Source organism: Choloepus didactylus, chromosome 26 (assembly GCF_015220235.1).
Source record: "Choloepus didactylus isolate mChoDid1 chromosome 26, mChoDid1.pri, whole genome shotgun sequence".
NCBI classification, from domain to species: Eukaryota; Metazoa; Chordata; class Mammalia; order Pilosa; family Megalonychidae; genus Choloepus; species Choloepus didactylus.
In genome coordinates this window covers 15,069,931-15,077,052 of record NC_051332.1, presented here as the reverse complement: position 1 = coordinate 15,077,052, position 7,122 = coordinate 15,069,931, and positions in this window count along the sequence as shown.

Here is a 7,122-nt window from a genome sequence, read left to right as displayed (position 1 = left end):
TCAGAGTGATATTAGCTTCATAAAATGATTTAGGTAGTGTTCCTTTCTCTTTGAATTTTTGAAAGATTTGAGCAGGAATGGTGTCAATTCTTTTTGGAAAATTTGGTAAAATTCCCCTGTGAAGCCATTTGGCCCTGGGTTTTAATTTGTATGCAGATTTTTGATGACTCATTGGATCTCTTTGCTTGTAATTGGTTTGTTGAGGTCTTCTGCTTCTTCTTGGTCAGTCTAGGCTGTTCATGTGTTTCCAAGAAATTGTCCATTACCTGTAAATTATCTGGTATGTTGGCATACAATTGTTCATAGTATCCTCATGATTTTTTTTTAATTTCTTCAGGATCTATAGTAGTTATCCCCTTCTCATTTCTGATTCTGTTTATTTGGGTCTTCTCTCTTTTTGACTTTGTCAGTCTAGCTAAGAGTTTTCACTCTTGTTGATCTTTTCAAAGAACCAACTTTTGGTTTTAATTATTCTTTTTTTTTTTTTTTTTTTTGGTCTCCAGCTCATTTATTTCTGCTTTAATCTGTGTTATTTCTTTTTGTCTACTTGTTTTAGGGATAGTTTGCTAATCATTCTCTAGACTCTTCAGTTGTTTTGTTAGGTCCTTAGTTTTAGCTCTTTCTTGTTTTTTGACATATGCATTTAGAGCTATAAATTTCCCTCTCAGCACTGCCTTCACTACATTCCATAGGCCTTGATTTGTTGTGTTCTCATTTTCATTCATCTCTAGATATTTACCAATTTCTCTTACAATTTCTTCTTTGACCCACTGGTTGCTTGAGAGTGTGTTGTTTAACCTCCATATATTTGTGAAACTTCTGGTTCTTTGGTGCTTGTTGATTTTTAGTGGCCTTCCACTGTGGTCAGAGAATGTGATTTGAATAACTTCAGTCTTTTTAAATTTATAGACTTGTGTGCCTCAGCAAATGATCTATCCTGGAAAGTGTTCCATAGGCACTAAAGAAGAATGTATATCCTGTTACTTTCAGATGTAATGATCTATATATGTCTATTAAGTCTAATTCATTTATTTATTTAGGTTCTCATTTATTTATTTATTTATTTATTTATTTATTTATTTATTTGTTCATTTATTATTTAGGTTCTCAATTTCCTTATTGGTTCTCTGTCTACTTGTGTCTATGGAACAGAGTGCTGTATTGAAGTTTCCCGTTATTATTGTAGACATGTCTTTTGCTCCCTTCAGTTTAGCCAATGTTCCTCTCATGTATTTTAGAGCTCCTTGATTGGGTGCATAAACACCTATAATTGTTATTTCTTCTTGGTGAATTATCCCTTTTATTAATATATAGTGTCCTCCCATATATCTTATGACATCTTTGCATTTAAAGTCTATTTTGTCTGATATTAGTATAGCTACTCCAATTTTCTTTTGATTGCAATTTGTGTGGAAATTTTTTTTTCCATCCTTTCACTTTCAGTCTCTTTGTGTCACAGGGTCTAAGATGAGTCTCTGATAAACAGTATGTTGCTATGTCATATTTTTTAAACTGTTCTACCAGTCTGTATCTTTTAATTGGAGATTTTAATCCATGCACATTCAAAGTTATTACTGTGAAGGGAGTTCTTGAACCAGCCATCTTATGCTTTTCATTGTTGTTGTTAGATCTATTTTTCCCTCTCTCTTTTTTTCCTTTAAGTTACCTTTACCAATAACTCTTCAGTTCTGTACTCTTCTCTAGAACTCTCTTTCCATTCTTTTTCTCAGCTGGTAGAACTCCCTTTAGAATTTCTTGCAGGGCAGGTCTTTTTTAAACAAATTCTCTCAGCATTTGTGTGTGAAAATTTTAAAGTCTCCCTCAATTTTGAAGCAGAGCTTTGGAGGATAAAGAATTCTTGGCTGGTAATTTCTCTCTCTCAGTATCTGAAATATGTCACACCATTGCCTTCTTGCCTTTATTGTGCCTGCTGAGTATTGAGTACTTTTCTTATGTTGTTTCCCTTGTATGTGGTGGATTGGTTCTCTCTTGCTGCTTTCAGAAGTCTCTCCTTTTCTTCAGCATTTGACAATCTAATCAGTATATGTCTCAGAGTAGGTTTATTTGGATTTATTCTTTTTGGAGTTTGTTGGGCATCTTTAGTTCACATATTTAGGTCATTTTGAAGGATTGGGAAATTTTCCCCAACAATTTCCTCAAATACTCTTCCTAGCCCTGTACTGTTCTCTTCCCCTTCTGGAACACCAATGATTCTTATATTTGTGTGCTTCATATTGTCCACAATTTCCCTGAGATCTGTTTCAAAGTTTTCAATTTTTTTCACCATTCATTATTTTGGGCTTTCACTTTCCACCACTCATAATCATTTAAGACACTTTGATGAGAATTGAATTCTATCAACATCTGGGCATTGTCACATGGTAATTTAGCTTTATGTTCATATGTTTATTTGGAAATAAATGTTTTGACTAACAATGAATTGTTATGTGTGAATATATATGTGACCACCAAATTGCTTTTCTTGATTTCCTTATAGTGCCTTACAGAATTTATTGACACAAACTAATCTATAAGGGACTGGACACTTAAAGGATCACATTGTTGTCCTGCCAATGTGAGGAGTAGAGAAGATGGCCCTAAAAGATACTACTTTGAAAATTTTGTTTGACATAAAATTTGAACAGTTAATTGCCAATCTAGAATCTCTCTGGAAAAGATTAAATATCCTTGGATGGTGATGGAGGAGCTTTATGTTTGAATGCTTTAACCAATATGAGCCATTGAAATACCCTCCTAAGACATTCACATTGCTCTTCACAAGGAGAAGAAGGAAAAGTGAGGGATTTTGCAGCTGGAATAAGCAGAGGGATAACTAGAGAACAATAAGTGATGAAAAAAGAAAAAATTAACTTAAGTGATAATTTTTTCCAGGATAGAGTAGCTTTATCATCCTTATATTTGAGCTCTCACTTTTTTTTTCTATGATCATATTTGCAGGAAGAAATGAAGTTTCAAAATATTTCTCCTCAAGGTACTAACTTGACACTTACCTAGGGTATCAGGAAGGGTTAAATAAACATATTTTGTTCCTAATAAAAACTCTAACCCCATTTCTTAATTTGTGGAATTACTGAGGAATTGAAACTTCTTTTCTATTTCTCAAACTTTGACCTTTTAGTTTTACACAAGAATGTTTTAAAATGCTTATTTCCCTGTCAAGGTAACCTAATCTTTATGTGTTACATGAACCCACACACACCACTTCATAAACTCATAATGAAGTAATGACCTTTTATATCATGACTTGTGTTATTATTCCAATTCCATTGGCACCAGGAAGTATTACTATCAGTGATATCGGTTAATAAGAAGATAACAAGATGAACTCCATAATTAAATGAAATATTTTGGTCAATTGAAGGCAAAATGTCATCAACTCACTCCAAAAGATTTCCAGTAATTAAGATACTGTAGAAAAAACTGGTGAAATAATAAATATTTAAGTCTTAAAGAGGACATTTGCAAGAACTGTCAATACCATATTTACAGATGGCAGGTCTCCTTCATAGGTCTCCAAATGAGCACTCACAATTTTCCTAATTTTATGTGTCAGAGTTCCATTTTCAAAATCTTTGAATCTAATCTCATAAAGAATATATTTAAGTTTAATTAGTGCTTAAGTAAGCAAGACATAATCAATACAAAACTTTTAATTTGTATTTCCTGGTCCTCCTTCAAAGTTAATACAGTAGAAAACAGTCTTTATCTGTCTCTGAATAAAAACTCAGAATGCTTCATGAACTTTCTTGGACCACAATTATTATTTCATATCTACTGTGTCTAGTCAAAATTTCTGTTTTAATGCATTGTTACATAAGAAATATTAAATCATAAATAATTGTATCCACAGTAAATTTGAATATTAATTATTTTAATTTAAAATGTGGTTTCACATTATCCAACTGTAGAATCATTTGTTTGCACACATAAAAGAAACATTTAGAGGAAAAATCATCTAAAATTAAACCTTATCTCTAAACATGGACAATTTCAAAGCAAATTATGAGTATGAAATCTGTTAATGGAGCTCCAGTGGTGATAGGCAAAGACTGACACTTTGAAAGGGTAATAGGAAAATAGCAGAAGGGAAACTACCAGAGGCATAGTAAATAAGAGAAAGAAAGGAGGTGAAAGAAAGTGAGCCTCTGATTGAGTAGGACCCTAGGACCCTCATGAAACATCCAAGTCATCTAATTATAAAATACATTGTTATTTAAATGGTGAGAGTAGCCATTTTCAGTTATCCCATCTCTGCACTCATGTCTGAGGCTTCTTACCCAAAAAAGACCCACAGTATCCTTGAGAGTATCACCACAAGGTTTTCAAAACAAAAATAGGGTTTCTATTTTTAAGAAATTATAGTACCTGTTACTTCAAATAACTATAACTAGGTTACTAAGGGGCTATTTGGGCTCTAAGATAGTGACAACTATCTATAGTGTTCAGTGGGATACTACAGGGGTCTCTCTCCACACCACACTATAATATGATTCAGAGGGAGAACATCAGAAGCACTGGAGCTGGACTGACACTGTTTGAAGAAGTTGGACTGAGCTGAGAAATTACAGCTGGTCTCTCACCTAAATATTCCCTAGGACCTTAGTTGAGCCAGCAGTAGAAAAGAACTAACTATATTGAATAAAAGTATACATGTTAATCAAAAATATCATATGAAGTCAATTCTGAGCAATGGCTACATGATAATGAGATTATTTTAATGCTTGTAATAAGAGGAAGCTAAATCTATGATAATTCCAAGTACTCTGTGTCTGTTAGAATCCTTTATTCTTAAGCAGTCTTTTGTATGCAAATAGCTGTGGAAATGTTTACTATCAGAAAGTACCAATTCCCACTCAGATCCTATAATTTCACATTTCTCTCATTTTTCCTAACAATAAAAGAAGAGCATATAAAGGGAAACATTTTTCCCAACAGGAAATACATTTGTACTTGACTGTATTTTTCTTGTCCAGCATTACCCTAAGACATAAAATAAAAAAGATTTATACAAATATTTAAGATTTCATACCCTGCTTCCAAGGCACCTCTTTCCTAACCTCTGTAAGATCATAGCTTATTTCTTTGACCGTGTACTTCGGAATGGGTTGAGTTAAGAAAATATATACAGAGAGATAACTAGGTGAACATTTTGAAATCTAGTTCTAATTGGTAAATATTCTGTACAATATCAACTGCCAAAAACTTGTTAAAGTAAATAATAATTAAGGTGAAGTTCCTACATATGGGATCAACCTTTTGTTAGTATGTTTGTGGTGATGTTCTAGACCTGAGAAATAACAAGTGCTTAGAATTGTGTGCATGTGTGTGTATATGTGTTTGTTTTACATTGAAATTTTTATTGAAAGCATTGTGGACTCATATGCAGTTGTAATAAATGATCAGAGAAGTCCCATGCACACTTAACTTAGTTTTCTCCAGTAATAACATTTTACAAATGATGATACAATATCAAACCAAGATATTGATATTGACACAATCTACTAATCTTACTAATATCCCCCCATTAGTTGTACTTACTCATGTGAGTATATTTAGTTGAATACAATTTTATCATGTTTTGTGAAGCCAACACCAGAAGCAAGTAGTGAACAGTTCAAACACCACAAGAATCCCTCCTCTTGCTCTTTTCATAACCAAACCTACTTCTCTTTCCACTGCAACCACTAATCTGGGTCCATTTCTATAATTCTATTTTTTCAAAAATGTTATGCAATTGGAATCATACTAAGTTAACTTTGGTGCTTTGCCTTTATCCTTCAGCATAATGTCTTGGGGATTCATCCAAGTTGTTGCATGTACCTGTAGTTTACTCCTTTTATTGGCATGGGGTGGGAGTAAATATTACTTTTTTACTACAGAATTTGTAGGTTTACAGAAAAGTCATGTAGAAAATAAGAGTATGTTGTAACCCCCAACACACCCAGATTTCCCTATTAGGTGTGCTTTGCATTAGTGTAATAACTTTGTTACAATTGATGAGCAAAATTATAATTCTACTGCTACCTATTATCTGTAGTTCACATTAGGGTTAACAGTTTGCATAGCATAGCACTATGTTTGTTTTTATTTTAATTTTTATTTTTAGTCTCTTAACCTAAAATTTCCTCTTGCAACCACATTCAAATATGTTACTCAATGCTGATAATTCCATTCACAATTCTGTGCTCCTATTAAAAATTTCTTTTGCCAAAATTTTCCATCACACCAAACAGAAACTCTGGACCAATTAAGCATTTCCTACCCACAACCTCCCCCACTCCCTCCTCCCACCAGCCCACAATAGCCTGTATTCTAGTTCCTGACTCTTAAGAATTTGCTTATACTAATTATTTCATACCTGTGAGATGATACAATATTTGTTTTTTTGTGTCTGGCTTATTCCCCTCAACATGATGCCTTCAAGGTTCATCCATGTTGTCACATATCTCAGAATTACAGGATCTACATTCCTTTTTGTGGTTCAATAATATTTCACTGTATGTATATAGTACATTTTGTGTTTACATTCATATATTGATGGACACTTGGTTTGTATTCATATTTTGGAAATTGCAAATAATGCTGCTATGAACATCTGGGTGGTAGCCAGGTCACTTGCTGGCTTTGTCACCTCAACTTCCCTAAACCTCAATTTCTGCAGCAACATGATTAGTACAAAATAAATCATAGGTAACATGTATGTATGGCTTACAACTTGTGAGCAATGAGCAAATATATTTTTTTAATTACTGAATTTTCACAAACCACAAACAGCTAACTGAAGTAAGTATGATTGTGTGGATTTTCTGAAACTCAAGTGAGAGTGAGTTGCATCATTTCCTCACAGCTTCTTTGCAGACATGTGATTAACTCCAGACAATAGGCTATTAACTATTATGCTTCATGGTACCCTAATATCTGCATATCCTTCCTCAGAGAACTCCCTTGAGGGCTAAAGGAGTTAATACACATGATGAAACTCGAGAAGCAGTATTCACACATTTCTCATGATCTTTTCATTATGTCTACAAGCTCCCACCTTACCTATTGCCTCAGTCGCTGCTGTCTGCAATCACCAACCCAACACCAGTCCTCTTCTGT